Here is an 18515-nt window from a genome sequence, read left to right as displayed (position 1 = left end):
TCTGTAATAGTTCTTGGTTGGACTGATTTCCTTCTCTTTCGTTCCTTCTTCTTCTCAACTCGTCGATGTCTTCACCAAAGCTCTTCCAGTATCTCTTCATCACTCTCTCGTCGGCAAGTTGGGTGTGTGTTCCCCACCCTCCAACTTGAGGGGGGATAATGAAAATAGGGATTTTTTCCTTCCTATACCATATATGAAATTTTATTACCAAATATGTGCATAGTATCTAAATTACCCGCCTAGTCCACATTTTTCCTACAATTTATGTACCATTCGTTTATTAGGAATTAATAGGGCAGAATCTTCTCCTAATAATGCGCGAAAAATTAGGAAAGAATCTTGGGATTGATTGATTCTACATTAAATTCAAGTTTTGAAACGGAAAGAAGATTTCGCAACAATTGCAGAACATATCTTCGAGATTCAACAAACTGAATTCAAATTGTAGAATTCAAATTTTCGAGATTCAACAACTCAACATTGCTATATTCTGTTCTTCGTCGTTTTCAGAAATCAAATTGGCGATCATATATCTGTTCTTCATCTTTTTTTCTCTCAATCTTGAAATCCAAAAAAAAGAAAAAATTTAGAATAATACATCAACAACAACACGCAATCATGTTCAAAATCGCAATCATGCTACAATTGAATGAGAATTGGGATAACTATGGCAGATTTAGAGATTTTGAAGTTGATGTCATTGTGGTAGATGAGAATGCAAGCTACAGTATTCTAATTTCTACAATTGCAGAACAACTATCGATTGATACTTCAGAAAAATTGTAGAAATCAAATACATGGTGAACGACAATTGTCCCCCAATGGAGATTAGGAATGATATGGGGGTTCGTGTGTATATGGAGACCAAAAAGGAGAATAAAAACTTAGGTTCATATCCGTTATGTATAAGTGTACGAGATTTCAATATGGAATTGGCAATCACCAACAATAACACAAGTGCAACTTTGTATAGTTCGAAATTGCATAGAATTATGGTTTTACGGTATTATCTACAAAATTACTACATTTACCTACAATTAAACTACAAATCAGTTTAATGAAAGAATAAAGCAATGTTGTTTTCAAAATTATCTACAAAGTTACTACATTTATATGACAAAATAAACTACAATCTATGATTAGAAATTGTTGATTTCAAAATGTTGTCTTCAAATAAAACTACAATCTATGTTTAGAATAAAATCTAGTCAAATAAAATACAAATAAGTTTAATTATGTACGAAGTAGTATTTTTTTCACAAATTTCTACAAATTGCAACAGTTATAGTACAATTTAACTACCATGTCTGACATCCTAAAATGGATGACTACAAAATTTTCACTATATCTACAAATTATCTACAAAGATTCTACAAAATTATAATGACACTGTTTATCTTTATTTTGATGCAGGTTCGTCTGAATCCCTAAAGTTACTTGATATGTCATCCTCTCCAGATATAGAGGAATATCAAAGTGAAATAATAACAGAATCTACGCAAACTGCTATTGAAGAAGGACAAGTGTATCATGACAAGCAAACTGTAGCTGCTGCAATGAAGCACTTTTCTGTGATGCACAAGTTCCAGTTCAGAGTTAAAAGATCTAGTCATAGAAGGTATGGAGATATTTGTGGTGAAAAGATCATTAAAAGCAGTGTTTTACTCAAGATATGTATTTTTTAAACATTGTAGATAAATTGTAGTACATTGTAGTTAAATTGTAGTTTATGTTACTTTATGTTAAAACAGTCCTTTTGTTGCATCTACATTTATAATCTGTATTAAATATTATATTTTTTTGTAGCTACTGGCTTGTATGCGTTGGTGAAAACTGTAAATGGCACTTCAAGGCAACGTCAATTAATGATTCCGCAATGTTCAAGATAAGGAGTTTCAACCGACAACACACATGCTCCTTAATGGACGAAACATTCATACAGTGCAAACGTACTGCAGCTGTAGTTGGTAGCATGGTCATTCCAAAGTATTGTGACCCTAAGACTGTTTACACACCAAAGGACATACAAACTGACATGTTATCCGAACACGGAGTGAACCTAAGCTACATGCAAGCATGGAGAGCAAAGGAAAAGGCTTTACAGTTTTTGAGAGGGAATCCAGCTGACTCCTACAACAAATTACCCAAATATTTTTATATTCTTGAGGAGATTTATCCTGATTCGGTTGTTAAATTGAAGAAAACAGCAGATGAATGCTTCTTATACGCATTTGTTGCTCTTTGTACATCAATAAGTAGTTAGCAACATTGTAGGCCAGTAGAAGTGGTTGATGGGACATTCTTAAAGTCAGCCTACAGAGGGATTATGCTGACAGCAAGCACCATGGATGCAACAGATAAAAAGTATAAAAATTTTGTAGTTATTTTGTAGGCAGTCTATAAAATGTAGATACATTGTAGTAATTTTGTAGCTATTACATGAAATGTAGATAAATTATCTATATTATGAAGATATATTGCAGTTGTTATGTATTTATATTTTTATATACATTTTCAAAGCTGCCAATTAATATTTTATGAATTAATAATGTAGGTACAATATTGCCCTTGGCATATGCTGTGGTTGATTCTGAAAACGACGCATCTTGGAAGTGGTTCTTTGAGCAATTCAAGCAGGCATATGGTGAAAGACCTTCAATGTGTGTTGTTTCAGATAGGAATGAGAGTATACTAAAGGCAACATCAATTGTTTATCCAGGCATGACACACTACTCTTGCATGTGGCATATTTGGACAAATATAAGGTCAAAATTCAAGAAGGGTCATCTACAATTACATGAATTGTACTTTGCTACAACACGATCATACACTCTGGATGAATTTAATGAAAGGATGTCGAAGATTGAATAAGTAGACCCGCTTGTGAAATCTTACTTATATGATATTGGCTATCATAGATGGTCAAGAGTTCATGCAACAGTGAATAGAACGTGGACAATGACATCAAATATTGCAGAGTCGTTGAACGCTGTAACAAAAGATGCAAGAGAGTTGCCGATATTTGACCTTTTAGAGTCTATGTGGACACTGCTAGAACGTTGGACCAACGAGAAGTTATTGAAGACGAAGGGTACTTTCACATTTCTTGGGTCCAAATTCAACAAAGAATTAGAGAACAACAGAACATTATCTCAGAAGCTTAGGGTAAGATCTGTTTATTTGGTGCAGAAAAAATAAATTACTTAATATGCAGTGTTTCCAGATTGTAGATAAATTGTAGTCAAATTGTAGATAATTGTAGGTTATAGATAAGGTGTAGAATATTTGTAGATGATTTGTAGATAGGTTGTAGATAATCTATTTTTATGATTGAGATAACATTTTTTTTGTTTGTTCTGCAATTGTAGGTGAGGGCTTCAACAGATCATATACATACTGTGTTAGATGGTGTGAAGCGGTACATTGTGTGTCTAGAAAACAAGAAATGTAGTTGTGGCCAATTCCAACTTGAAGAACTTTCATGTGCGCATGCTTTGGCAGCATTAAGGCACAAGAATGAAACATATGAAAACTATTGCTCTCCGTATTACACAAGGGAGAGTCTTCTGCGTACGTATGAAATACCAGTAAATCCTCTTCCTGATGAAAGCAAATGGAATGTGCCACAACATATTTTGGATGACGTAGTAAATCCACCGACGGGAGATAAAAGGCAGCCAGGAGACCTCAAAAGGAAAGATATAAAATATATGATGAAATAAAGTCAAAGCAATACAAGGTGTCATGTGGAAATTGTGGAGGTGAAGGGCATAACAAAAGATCTTGCAAGAATGCGCCCAAAAAGAAATGAATATCATGTAGTTAGAATAGTTATTCAAACTAACTGTTAGTGAGTTAAAGTTAGCAGATTTTTTGTGTAATCGTTTAGGTTTTTAAAGATCATTATGAAGTAGACTACAATTTGTTTATGTGTGTTTAATATGTTTTTATATATTATGTCAGGCATCTAAATTTGTCTTTGATATAGTGTAATTAAATTTTAATATTTATTATCTACAATACAACTGATATCAAAAAAGTAACTTTAATGTAAAGTATTTCCAGATTGTAGGTAAAATATAGGTTAATTGTAGTTAAATTGTAGTCTTGGTAATAATTTGTAGATGATTTGTAGATAAATTGTGGATAATATATTTCTAGGATTGGAGTATTTATTTCTTCTGTTTGTTGTGTAATTTAACTTCAACTGACAGTTATATATAGATATTACCTAGAACTTGAAGGTATTTCGTAAAAATTATGAACATATACAACTACAAAATTATATACAATAACTACATTGAGTGTTTCCAAAATGTAGATATTGTGAAGATTATTTGTAGGCAAATTGTATTCTAACATCAAAATATTCATGTTTAATATAATGAAGATACAGTGCTGTAAACAACCAATTTATATTCAAGTGAACAACTAATAATGAAAGATAAAATAACAAAACAAAAAGGTATGCTGCAATAAAAAAATAAAAATTTTGTTCATAAAGTAGTGTATTCTCCTTCAACTAAACTAGGAAAATAGGACACTATTTCTTTTTTCTATGGACTCTAGTCTTCTCATTCAAAGCAGGAGCACCCTTCCTCCTTGCTAGCCTGCTTGTAACCTCACTTTCACTGATTGACCCATCTTCTTGCTTCTTTGTAGCATAGTCCCATAGGAGAGCTCCATAGCGTCTACGGTGTTGGTCAATATCCGAAAGGTCTTCTGAAGGGATTGACAAATCTCCAAGGCTAACATACTCCGCAAAAGCAGCCACAAATACACCACAATCGCCGCATAAGACAATTTTTTTTAATTATTTAACAAATGATTATAAAAAAAATAATTAAACATATAGAAAGAGAGAATAGTTTTTTTTACAGTGATCCTTCCTTTTGTTGTGGAATATCCGCAACCATCCACTATATTTTGAGAGGGTCTGTAACTGGTTTCTCAATGTATGCCTTTGTGGTCTTGAAGTCAATATCTTTACGCTTCCCGTAGAAACCAGTGCAAGACAAATACAGAGGGATAATGATTGAAAGCTTATCAACACATGATTCAACAGCATTATGATGGTGTGAAGACACCATGGAATCATACACATAAAATTGCCTGTCCGCTATGTCGAAAACGACCAACAACCAATGGAAATTCTCTACAATGTTCACGGGCATGATGACATAGTCAACTTCATCCCAGAAAACATTAGCAAGAAGTCTATACCCAAGAATATATTCTGCAACATCATCATCGGGTTTAACAACCGAATACTTTTTTTTTGGCGGAGAACTTATGAACTTCTCATAGATTTGTTCAATCTTTGACTTGAACAAGCAATCGGTTGTTGTAAACCTAGTGTTGTTGTTGTTGGGGCCATATTTGCCTCTTTTTCTCAGGTAATACATAATAACATAAATGTGCTGCAAAATAAAATAAAATCTACTATAAGCTACAATGTAACTACAATTATCAACAAAGCAACTACACTTTAAACTACAAAGCCAAAATTCAAATAATCTAACAAATAGCTACACTTTAGCTGCTATACACAGCAACAAATGGAACACAGCAACTACCATAAGGTCTCAATAATATCTACATTCAAACTACAGTTAATATTATAAGTCTTCAACTTGCTCTACAATTTAACTACAAATTAACTACAATCATGAAATACAGATATACCAATTCTATCCAAATTACCAAATATACAATTTTTAAATACAATTTATCATCAAATATGATACATAAGGTCCAACCTAAATATAATCACACTATAAATAATAAGAGCAATATTTATAAGAAATGTCTACATTATATCTACAATTTATAATAAAAGGCATGGTTACATATATTTCATATCTATAATATAACTACAATTATACTACAAAACAGAAGACAAAATATATCTTGTGAATTTATTCTTTGATACTTACCGAGTCATTGAGGACTTGTCCGGGGTGAGAAAGGGAATAAAACCAGTGCTTCTTATCCACCTTTTCAACTCCAAGGTCTAACCAAGCTTGATTTGGTTATCCTTTATGGAAAAGGGAGCCTTCCTCCCGTAACAACAAATAAATGTCCAATCAAAAAAATCACAGAATAAATTACATATTTAAACTTTAAAATGTTGAAATGAAAGTGTCAAATTAAGCATTCATACCTCTTAGATACTTTGTGACTACGGTGGTATAACCACTTGTTGAACTTATCTAACACATCAGAATCTACATTTTCACCTATAAGAGTTGTGAAGGGGTGCTTGAGGTAGAAAAATTTAGGTCCAATAGAGTTGCTACCTCCAGAACTATATAGAGGTATGAAAGGTGATCGTGCATGTTTCCTCGGTTGTTTTGTTCTCCCCGGATGAATAGGGGTTGCTTCATCTGGTATGGGCTCGCCATACTTAACCAATTGTGTTAAGTTGTCTGGCAACTCAAAGTCATCCAATGTCACACCCTTCTTATCAATGCCTGATCCTTCAGAAACAACTTCATCCACATGTTGTGCATCTTCACCTTCATTTAGCTGTTTCTCAATGACTTATTCTGTCTGAGCTGCTACAGTCACTCCGTGAATTGGGGACTGTGCATTGATATCTTCAATATCTGTTACATAAAATATAACTTACTTAACAAGAATGTAAAATTGTATAAACAATAATTATTTATTCTGAATGACAGTATGATATTATACCTGCTTGTTCTATCTCAGTTGCTTCTTGAAATTCTGAATATAAGTCAACATGTGCTGGAACATGTTCTGGACAAATTGCAGCTTCAATTTATAATTAAAAAAGGTAAATAATACTAGATAATGTTGCCTTGAAAGTTGTAGATATATGTAGGAAGTTGTAGATAAAATGTGAATAATAAAACTATGCTCTATAAAGTTTTATACTAAGTGTATATATTTGTAGGTATTTTGTAGATACCTGTGTTGCTTGTGCTTACATGCACTTGATCACCAATATTGAACTGAAATTGCTGGTTGTTCACTCCTTGTTGTTGGTCATTGTTTTTGGTTGAACTACCAGCAAACTAAAGATTTTATGTTAGTTTGAGTATATTGTTTCATATGCCATAATTTGTTTTGGTATATAAATATATGTCAACTCTTACCTTTGCCTCATCCACATCATATCTCCTGTTTATCAATTCAAAACACTCTTCACAGAATCATCTATAAACACTCGAAGGTCATGGAGTTCCTCAAATACAGCCTTCCTAAAATCCTCTAACTTTCCATCAACCTAAAAGTTAAAAATATAGTTAGTTGGTAATTTTATTCAAATAAATTACAAATCAGTTTAATTATGTACGAGGCAGTATTGTTTTCACAATTGTCTACAAATTGCTACAATTATACTACAATTTAACTACAATGTGTGAAATCCCAACAGGGCTGACTATAGAATTATACTACAATTTAACTACAATGTATACTACATAAATTGTTATGAAATGTAGATAAATTGTAGCAAATATGTAAATATATTGTAGTTAATAATATTACCTGCTCAATTCCCTTTCCTAGCTTCCTGAGCTTCTTAGCCACATATTCCTTGTCCTCTTGACAATCTGTATGTTTGGGTTCCAATATTGGAGAATCAACATTTGGAACCACTGATGATTGTGCACCTTGTTCATCTTCATACTCAATCTTATTTGGCAGAGTAAGCACTCGAATCTCTTCTCCAGATTCAGTCACGCTTGTGAACTGAATGATGAAAAAAAATAATTAGTTCCACTAAGGCAGAAAATATAGACTAATTGTAGATATTATGAAGGTAAATGTAGCAACATATAAAACTGAAAAAATACCTTAATCCACTCAGGCTTGATCATCTTCTCTTCAAAGGCAGTTAACCAAATTTGCCCCTTAGTAGCTGACCATCTTAATATGCGAGGTATTGAGTCAGAACACCTCGTAGCAAGCTCCGTGCTGACGGTCGAGCAACACTCATAAAGCCACACTTGCAAGGCTATAACATCCCCGTATGAGATAAGAATGTACACGGGGATTTAGACGATGCCTAACGAATTCCATAACCTGATTGAACGATTTAATACCCCATGGGTATGACTCAAACTGACCAGACTCTACCAAATAGAACCTAAAGTGGTCTATAAAAGACACATGATCTTTGTCATAAGGGCAAACAAAAAATTCCAAAAGATAAAGAATGCACAACTTGACTGCATCCTCATCGTTTACCCAAGATCTATTTGTTACTATATTTTTCAAATACCACTTCTCTACTCTTTTTTTGTTAGGAAAATAGCTATTCATTAACTTGCTAACATAACTAGAAGTATATCCATAATCTGTAAACTGATTCACACAATTTAAACCGGTAATTAAACCAAACTCTCTCAATGAAAAATTCAATTTTTTCCCCTTCAAGTGTACTGAAAAAATGATTCATTAGACCTAGACAGTTCATACTTCATCAGAAGATGAATAGCTTGGTTTTGCATGCAAATGGAGGGGAGAGACAGTAAGTAACCAAAACAAGTGTTTTTAAAAAACTTTAAAGCATTTGGAGACAATAACTCTTTTATCTGGCTAGGAATGCTAGGATCACACAAAGTGTGGAATCTAAGCACCCCATAATCCACATTATGTGGGGCAAAATAATGTCCATTCTGCACAAAATGATAAATTATTTCACATTAGTAAACTGCATAAAAATGAAGCATTAATCTACATATTATCTACATATAACTACATAATCACTACACAAATAGCTAAACACAAATCAGGAAGAAAAAATACATACAAATCTGCTTCAAAAAAATACAGCCTACCCACACATATAACTACAAAACACTACAAGATATCTACAGATATAAACTTATCTACAAAAATGCAGGAAGAAAAAAGTAACTACAGCTCTGTTTCAAAATTAAAAAGCTAACGACAATATAACTACAAAATAACTACAATTATAAATTGTAGAAAATCTACAAATAATCTACAAAATTAAGACAACTAATCTACAATTTACCAAAACACTTAAAACAGAGATTTTTACATCCAAAACAAAACTAAAAAAATTGGAAACGAAAATAATAAATGTTTACCTTCACCAAATTTTTTTTCTGAACCAATTTTGGGAGTTTTTTGGACTGTTTCTTCGTTTTTTGTTTTGAGGAAGCAGGAGACAACTTGGGTTTTTTAACTGTTGGAATTTTAGGGACATCTTCAACAAAGTCGTCATCTACACATACATCTTTCCCCTTTCTTTTGAGTTGTTTGCCGCTAGTTGTAGCACTTCCTCCAGCATCTACATCGTGCATTTGCTTTGTTCTCATCTCGGCACGGATTTGTCTAGGAGATGAACTGTGAGTAGTTGGTTCTATTGCATGTGTAGATTTTAGTTGTTTTTGTGGTGATTTTGGTGTTAAAACACCTAAATCGAAAGAGGGGATATCACCTACTGTAGATTTTTTAGGTATTTTTTTGGGAGATTTGATGTTCTTCATGGTTTAACTTCAACTTGACTAAAGATGGGAACGAATTTTGTAGAATGATAACTTCAATATTTGGTGAATTTAAATGGAGAATAATGAAGAACGTGGGTAGATTTTGTTCTGTAAAGAAGAAAACAGATGCTAAACGTGGAGGAGTGAAGGGTAAAGGTAAAACGTGGGGGGGGGGGGAGTTACGGGTAAAGGTAAAACGTGGGGAGAGGGGTTGAGCTGAAAGGAAAGAGAAACGTGGGAATATACGGTCCTATAATTATGCCTCATATAAATACCCTATTAATTATATCCCTATTTTAAATTATGGTATATAAATGATAATTTAGTATACTAAATGTAATTATCTCTAACTTTAAACATTGAGGGTAATAAGGTTTCATATATAGCATAGGAAGGTAAAAATTCCTTTGGACTAAGTGCAATATCCGATTCAGAGGCCCAACATCTTAAGTTTGTTGGGCCATCAAGTAAAGAACAATATGCGGCCCATTCAATATAGCTCTTCCAGAAACTTCTAGGCCAATTGCATGTGGATAAATCTAGCATTTTGTAAGTTATTTTATTTTTGTATTTATCTGACAGTTTGTTAGAATAGGAACAGTTAGAGAGAGACAGCTGTAGGTAGTTATATAATAGATTTTACATTCTTGCCCAATACTTGTATAAAGATACTCTGTAGAGCTTACATCATTCATTCAATGAAAATGAAAATTCCTAAAATCTATCCGTATTTCCAATAACCAAATAAGCGAAGAGGTCCCTGATTTATCTTCCAAGTTTGTAGAGGAAACTAATTATAGTCAAAGCATGCTGAAGAGATCCATCACATTTTCAAGAAACTTATACCTGATGAAGATGGCAGAAAAGATCCAGGTGAACCGCGGTAGTTACAAAATGCCAGTGAAAAGAGACGCGGAAGGCCTAATGATACGTTTTGGATTCTGTTTTTATTTTTGAAAGTTTGTTGGCCATTTTAAGTTCAATTCTTCTTTTCTAGTTAGCAGTAGACTTATTTACCAGTATTTTATTACTACTGGCCTCATTGTAAATTGACAAGAAAATGATTTATTTGGATCAGCCATGTTCGAGGAAGTTTAACTTCCAATTTCCCTCCAATCAAGACTTCATAGGCCTAGGAAAATAAAATGACTTCACTTTAGATCAAAGTGCCATTCTTTTTAATAACGAAAGGGAAATTTCTTTGAATAACGAAACAAATAAAAAAAGTTGACTAAGTCAAGACCTCACTCTTTTTAAGCAAAGCAGAAAGCTAAGATGACTCCAGCAATTTATCAACAAAAAAAAAGAAAAAGAAAAGAAAAGAGGAAGAACAAGAACAAGAAAAAGAAGATAGTTCTAGAGAGATGTCTATGGACACAATCATGGAAAATTCGGATTCCTTTGTTTCTACTACAGATGCAATCATCCATGGCGCTTCTAATATTTCAGGGTGGACTCAAAGCCTGATCTCAGATCCCAATATTCCTAATTCGTCAACGAGTGTAGACGACCACCTGCAGCAGATTTCGACTGCAGGCAATGGTGATGATATGATTGTATCATGTGCAACTTCCAGGATATTTAATAGCATTGATGTCAGCGCGTTTTCTAGGAATATTAACGCTGTTTGCGATAATTACAGCGATAAATTGGCGGAGGAAGGATCAGAGAGCAGTAACGAAATGAGGTCTCGGGATGGTCTTGAACTTTGTTTAGGTTTGAGTATTGGCAGTGGGGCAGTGAACGAAGAACTACTTGTCAAAATCTTAATGGCTTGTGGCGAGGCAGTCCAACGAAACAACCTAAATCTAGCCGATGCATTAGTCAGGCTCATAAGAGAACATGCAGTTTCACAATTTAGACCAATTAAAAAGGTGGCAACTTATTTCGCTGAAGCTTTGGATCAAAAGATTCAAGGAATGAATTTAGAAGATATTATGGAATTCTGTTGTTACACGGACAACCTCATGCAGATGCGCCTCCATGAGGTTCGTCCGTACCTCGAATTCGCCTATTCCTCTGTCAATCGAGCTATTCTCGACGCCTTTGCCAATTCTAGTAGAGTACATATAATTGATTTCAGCTTGAACATGTTAAGTTTGGCAGAAATGTTTGTCCCACATCGGTGGGAAAAGAAGAATTGGGGGGATTTTTCCCCTATAAAAGAAGGCCTAATGTTTAGGATTTAAACATACCTCTCATTTGCCTTCTCATCTGTTTAAGACATTTGTATCTTCTCTCTTTAGTATTATTTAACTTGTATTTTTGGAGTGAAATAAAATATTGGTTGTGTTCGAGGAGTAGGCAAAATTAGCCGAACCTCGTAAATTCTGGTGTTCTCTTTATTGTTGCTTTATTGTCTTATTTATTATTTGGTGGCTGTCATAATTTTTGGTATAGTAGTTGTGACTTATTCACACTATATACATTTGGCTTCCACAACAATTGGTATCAGAGCCAAGGTAATGTCTTAGTATGCTTTGTGGTTGCAGCATAGTCTGATCTTCCACATCAGAAAAGATTTATCTTGGTAACTGTGTCAACGTTCTATCTTAGTATGCTTTGTGGTTGCAGCTTAGTCTGATCTTCCACACCAGAAAGGAAATAATCTTGATTTGTGTCGTCAGCTATTAAATAATATTTGTGTCAAAATGGGAGACAATAAACAAGAAAAATCTACATCAAGTGTCAATAATATGTCATCGTTGGCATATTCGCTTATGACAAGAATTGTGTCAAATGCGAAATTTGCGGTAGAAATTTTTGACGGATCAAGACATTTTGGGATGTGGCAAGGTGAGGTTCTAGATGTCCTTTTTCAACAAGGGCTAGATCTTGCCATTGAAGAAAAAAGACCAGATGTTATTGGAGAAGAAGATTGGAGAATTATCAACCGTGTTGCTTGCGGTACCATTCGATCCTACCTTGCTAGAGAGCAGAAATATCCATACACAAAGGAAACTTCTGCAAGTAAATTATGGAAAGCACTGGAGGATAAATTTTTGAAGAAAAATAGTCAAAATAAATTGTACATGAAGAAGAGACTGTTTCACTTCACCTATGTTCCTGGTACCACGATGAATGCACATATCATCAGTTTCAATAAGTTGGTCACAAATTTGCAAAATATGGATACAACTTATGAAGATGGTGACTTGGCCTTGATGTTGTTGGCGTCACTTCCTGATGAGTACGAGCACCTTGAAACTATTCTACTCCATGGAAATGACGAAGTTTCTCTCAGAGAAGTTTGTTCGGCTTTGTACAACTATGAACAAAGAAAGCGAGAAAAATAGAAGGGCGGAGAAGGAAAAGCACTGTTTGTGAGGGGTCGTCCTCAAAATCAAACGAGGACAAAGAAGGGAAGATCCAAGTCAAGATCCAAACCCAGCAAAGATGAATGTGCCTTTTGTCGAGAAAAAGGGCACTAGAAGAAAGACTATCCGAAGTTGAAGAATAAGGCCAAATATAATAATGGAAAGACCATTATGGATTCAAATGTAGCTGATTGTGATGATTCAGACTTCTCATTAGTTACAACAGAGTCATCAACATCATCAGACATATGGTTGATGGACTCGGCTTGTAGCTATCATATGTGTCCCAACAGGGACTGGTTCGTGGATTTTCAAGAAGGAGAATATGGAATTATTCACACAGCGGATAACAGCCCTCTTACCTCATATGGGATTGGTTCAATACGATTAAGGAACCACGATGGAATGATCAGAACATTAACAGATGTTCGATTTGTACCAGATTTGAAGAAGAATCTCATCTCTGTAGGAGCCCTAGAATCAAAAGGGTTCAAAATCATTGCAGAAAATGGAGTGATGAGAGTATGCTCCGGTGCACTAGTGGTAATGAAGGCTAATCGGAAGAACAATAATATGTACCGCTATCGTGGTAGTACAGTTATTGGGACAGCGACAGTGACATCCAGTGACGACAAAGAGGCAGAAGCAACCAAGTTATGGCACATGCGCTTGGGACGTGTTGGAGGAAAATCCTTGAAAACTCTATCAGATCAAGGATTGTTAAAAGGAGTCAAGGCTTGCAACTTGGAGTTTTGTGAGCATTGTGTTAAAGGAAAACAAACAATGATTAAATTTGGTACAACGATCCATAATACTAAAGGCATTTTGGATTATGTACACTCTAATGTTTGGGGTCCTTCCAAAACACCTTCATTGGGTGGGAAAGCACTATTTTGTAACCTTTGTTGATGATTTTTCCCGAAGAGTATGAGTGTATACAATGAAGAGCAAAGATGAAGTGTTGGGAATTTTTCTCAAATGGAAGACGATGGTGGAGAATCAAACAGGCAAGAGGATCAAGTGTATTCGCACAGACAATGGAGGTGAATACAAAAATGATCATTTCAATAAGGTCTGTGAAAATGATGGCATCGTCCGACACTTCACTGTCAGACATACACCACAACAGAATGGAGTGGCAGAACGTATGAACCGAACCTTGCTGGAGAAGGTACGGTATATGTTGTCCAATGCTGGCTTGGACAAAGAATTTTGGGCTGAGGCAGTTACATATGCATGTCACCTCATTAATCGCTTACCATCTGCTGTTATTGATGGCAAGACACCAATTGACAAATGGTATGGAAAGCCTGCTGTAGATTATGACTCTTTGCACGTGTTTGGCTCAACTACATATTATCATGTGACAGAGTCAAAATTGGATCCAAGGGCAAAGAAGGCTATTTTTATGGGAATTACTTCTGGAGTCAAAGGATATCGCTTATGGTGTCCTATGACAAAGAAAGTAATATTCAGCAGGGATGTTACCTTTGATGAATCTGCTATGGTAAATAAGGTAACAGAAGATACCAAACAAAATGAAGGTGCTTCTAAGCAGGTGGAGTTTGAGGGAAAATTTATTTTTCCTACACAAGAAGCATAGGAGGAAACAAATGAAGATTACCCTCTGGAAGGAGAGCAAGTAGAGGAAATTCCAACTCAGGAACCTCAACAACAACTTGAATCAATAGCAACCAGCAGGCCAAAAAGAACAATAACGAAACCTGTTCATCTCATAGAAACGGTTGTTTGTGCAACCTCAATTATAGTTGATGATGTTCCTACTACTTATAAAGACGCAGTCCAAAGTTCAGAAGAAGATAAGTGGAGGATTGCCATGAATGATGAAATACAGTCCCTTCATCAAAATCATACATGGAGGTTGCCCAATCTTCCAAAGGGAAAGAAAGCAATTGGGTGCAAATGGGTATTGCAAAGAAGGAAGGATTTCTAACCAAGTTGATGTTCGCTACAAAGCAAGATTGGTGACCAAAGGATATGCTCAAAAGGAGGAAATTGATTACAATGAAGTGTTTTCTCCAGTTGTAAAACATTCCTCAATTAGAATTATGTTGGCTTTGGTAGCACAATTGGATTTGGAACTAGTTCAGATGGATGTAAAAACTGCATTTTTACATGGAAACTTGGAGGAGGAAATCTACATGACTCAGCCAGAAGGATTCAAAGTTGTTGGAAAAGAAAATATGGTATGCAAACTTGAAAAATCGTTGTACGGATTGAAACAATCTTCTTGACAATGGTACAAGCGATTTGACGAGTTTATATTGCGGCAAGGGTACAAGAGAAGCAAATACGATCATTGTGTGTATTTGCGCAAGCTTAAAGATGGTTCCTTTGTATATCTTCTCCTATATGTTGATGATATGTTGATAGCTTCCAAGAATTCGGAAGAAATTGATAAGTTGAAGATTCAACTGAAGAAGGAGTTCGAGATGAAGGATTTGGGTGAGGCAAAGAAAATTCTTGGCATGGAGATAATTAGAGATAGACGTTCAAAGAAACTCTGTTTATCTCAAAAGGAATATTTGAAGAGAGTACTTCAACGTTTTGGCATAGATGACAAGACTAAGCTAGTTAGTACTCCACTTGCTTCCCATTTTAAGCTAAGTACTACTATGTCGCCAATGGATGAAGCTGAACGAGAGTATATGTCAAAGGTACCATACGCAAATGCTGTTGGTAGCTTGATGTATGCAATGGTTTGCACAAGGCCTGACATTTCACAAGCTGTTGGAGTTATTAGCAGATATATGCACAATCCAGGGAAGAAGCATTGTCAAGCTGTGAAGTGGATTCTACGGTATATTCATAATACTGTAGATGTCGGGTTAGTTTTTGAGCAGGAAGACAATCAATCTGTAGTTGGATATTGTGACTCAGATTTTGCGGGTGATCTGGACAAACGAAGATCAACTACTGGTTATGTGTTTACTTTTGCAAAGGCACCAGTTAGTTGGAAGTCTACTTTGCAGTCAACAGTTGCTTTGTCTACAACAGAGGCAGAGTACATGGCTATTACAGAGGTTGTGAAAGAGGCAATTTGGCTTCAAGGATTGCTAAAGGAGCTTGGTGTTGAACAAAAAGATATCACAATTTTTTGTGATAGTCAAAGTGCTATTCAATTAGCGAAGAACCAAGTTTATCATGCAAGGACGAAGCACATTGATGTTCGGTATCATTTCGTACGAGAAATCATAGAAGAAGGTAGAGTCACGGTGAAGAAAATTCATACTATGGAGAATCCTGCTGATATGCTGACAAAGGTGGTGACTGCGGTCAAGTTTCAACATTGTTTGGATTTGATCAACATTGTTGAAAACTGAAGATTGAAGATGAAGACACAATCAAAATTTGTTATTGAGAGAAAATTGAAGATGTGGAATTTTGCCAAGGTGGAGATTTGTTAAGTTTGGCAGAAATGTTTGTCCCACATCGGTGGGAAAAGAAGAATTGGGGGGATTTTCCCCCTATAAAAGAAGGCCTAATGTTTAGGATTTAAACACACCTCTCATTTGTCTTCTCATCTGTTTAAGACATTTGTATCTTCTCTCTTTAGTATTATTTCACTTGTATTTTTGGAGTGGAATAAAATATTGGTTGTGTCCGAGGAGTAGGCAAAATTAGCCGAACCTCGTAAATTCTGGTGTTCTCTTTATTGTTGTTTTATTGTCTTATTTATTATTTGGTGGCTGCCATAATTTTTGGTATAGTAGTTGTGACTTATTCACACTATATACATTTGGTTTCCGCAACATAACCAAGGTCCGCAATGGCTATTCGGCTCACTGGAATATAATTGGCTCACCCGATAACACCAATGCCTTACGGCAACTCAAGTGGAAGCTCGCCGAGTTTGCCGATAAATCTGGCGTAGAATTTGAATTCCGTGGGATCGTGGTCGAGTCTTTAGCCGATGTTGATACTGCCATTTTGGATATTAGGCCTAATAATTTTGAAGAAGTGGCTGTGAACTCTATTTTCGAGTTTCACCATCTGCTGTATACACCAGGCGAAGTCGAGAAGGTGCTGAATTCAATCAAAGAAATGCATCCGAAGATTGTGACCATAATCGAAGAAGAAGCAAATCGAAGTGTCTTTATGGATAAGTTTAATGACGCATGGTCTTTCTATTCAAAAATGTTTGACTCGTTGGAGAACTAAGAGTCGAGTAATCAGCAAAACAGTGGTGACTCAAGGTTGGTGCATGAGTACCTAGGTCAGCAAATCAATAACATGGTGGCTTGCGAAGGAACTGAGCGAGTTGAGACGACGCTGAGTGAATGGCGAGTGAAGATGAACTCAGCTGGGTTCAACCCGGTTCAGCTAGGTAAAAGCACGTCCCTGCAAGCAACCATGATTTTGGCCTTGTTTCAAAATAGGGATGGATATCGAGTGGAACAGAATGATGGATGTCTTACGTTGAGTTGGCATGGTCGCCCACTCATTTCCACTTCTGTTTGGCAGCTTACGCCGCCGAGTCTAGGCTAGTCAGTTATGATGAACTCGTTATCCGATCCGTTTGAACAAGTTTTTAGAGGAAGAACGTAGTTCTTTGGCTAATTTTAAAAGACCCTTCAATTTACCCTACTTTGCCCCATTTTAGGATAGAGCCCATATAATATATCAGTACTATTAAAGTCGTTTGGTTTGAAGGGAAGCCTTGGCGTAACTGATAAAGTTACTGTCATGTGATCAAGAGGTTACGGGTTCAAGTAGTGAAAATAGTCGTTTGCAAAAATACAGGGTAAGACTGCATATAATATATCCTTATGATTTGGTCTTTCCCAAACTCCTCACGTAGCGGAAACTTAGTACATTAGCTATGTAAAATTTGTAATGCAGTAATTACAATCTTTTTTGTTTATGTTACAATGAAGGTTTATGTTCCGAAAGTTTCTAAGTAAATTTAGGTACAAAATGAAAAGAAAAAGTTTATCTTCATTGTTATTCAATCATTTGGCGGTGGATCAGTCGTGTGGACCTTGTGCTAATGATATCTTTTTGAAAAATGTTGATACAACTTGTATGAGAGTGAAAACAAGACTTGATTGGTGTCAGAAAAAAGGATCAAGACTTCATTGGAAAGTAACAGCAAAATTATTTATCTACATGAGCAGCCATGTATATTCGAGGAAGTTAAACGACCAACTTTTTATTATTATTTCTTTAACGTCCAATTTTTCGCCAACCAACACTTCATTAGCAATAGTATAAGATATTATATACATTAGACATGCTCGAGGAATTCAGTGTTTCTGCTGAAACAAACCTCCTTCGAAAAGATAGAGAGGCTGTTTTCTGTTGCCGGGACTTTAACCTGAGTCTCTCGGATAAGGAGCCGAGTATCCTAACCACCTAGACTACAACGGATTGTGTACTTCTCAATATTGAAAATGGAGAGATTTCTATCTAAACAGTTAAAACATAACGACACAAGAATAATATCTTTTATTCCTTTAATCTCATGCCTGCCGTTCGATTAATTAGCGAAGAACAGATTAGTGAAGGCATTACTAGAAATCCGGGAAAATCCGACCGAGACATACAGACCAACGTTAGTCGGTCAAAAAAAGCGACCAAACCCCGTCCAAAGCGGACGGAAACTATCAAAAAAATATTTTATATTTTTTTTAAATTAAATACCGACCAAAATCGATCTATATATTGGTCAAACATTTGACTGTAATGG

At 35.4% G+C, this 18515-nt stretch overlaps 1 pseudogene; it reads left to right on the top strand.

Annotated features, from left to right (window-relative positions):
- Positions 1 to 10852: 10852 nt before the first annotated feature.
- LOC107798362 (DELLA protein GAI-like) overlaps positions 10853 to 18515 on the top strand; it is a 32285-nt pseudogene continuing 24622 nt past the window's right edge.

This window comes from Nicotiana tabacum, chromosome 11 (assembly GCF_000715075.1).
Source record: "Nicotiana tabacum cultivar K326 chromosome 11, ASM71507v2, whole genome shotgun sequence".
Taxonomy (NCBI): domain Eukaryota; kingdom Viridiplantae; phylum Streptophyta; class Magnoliopsida; order Solanales; family Solanaceae; genus Nicotiana; species Nicotiana tabacum.
Note: the sequence above shows the minus strand (reverse complement) of the source record. Positions and strands in the feature narration are given on the sequence as shown.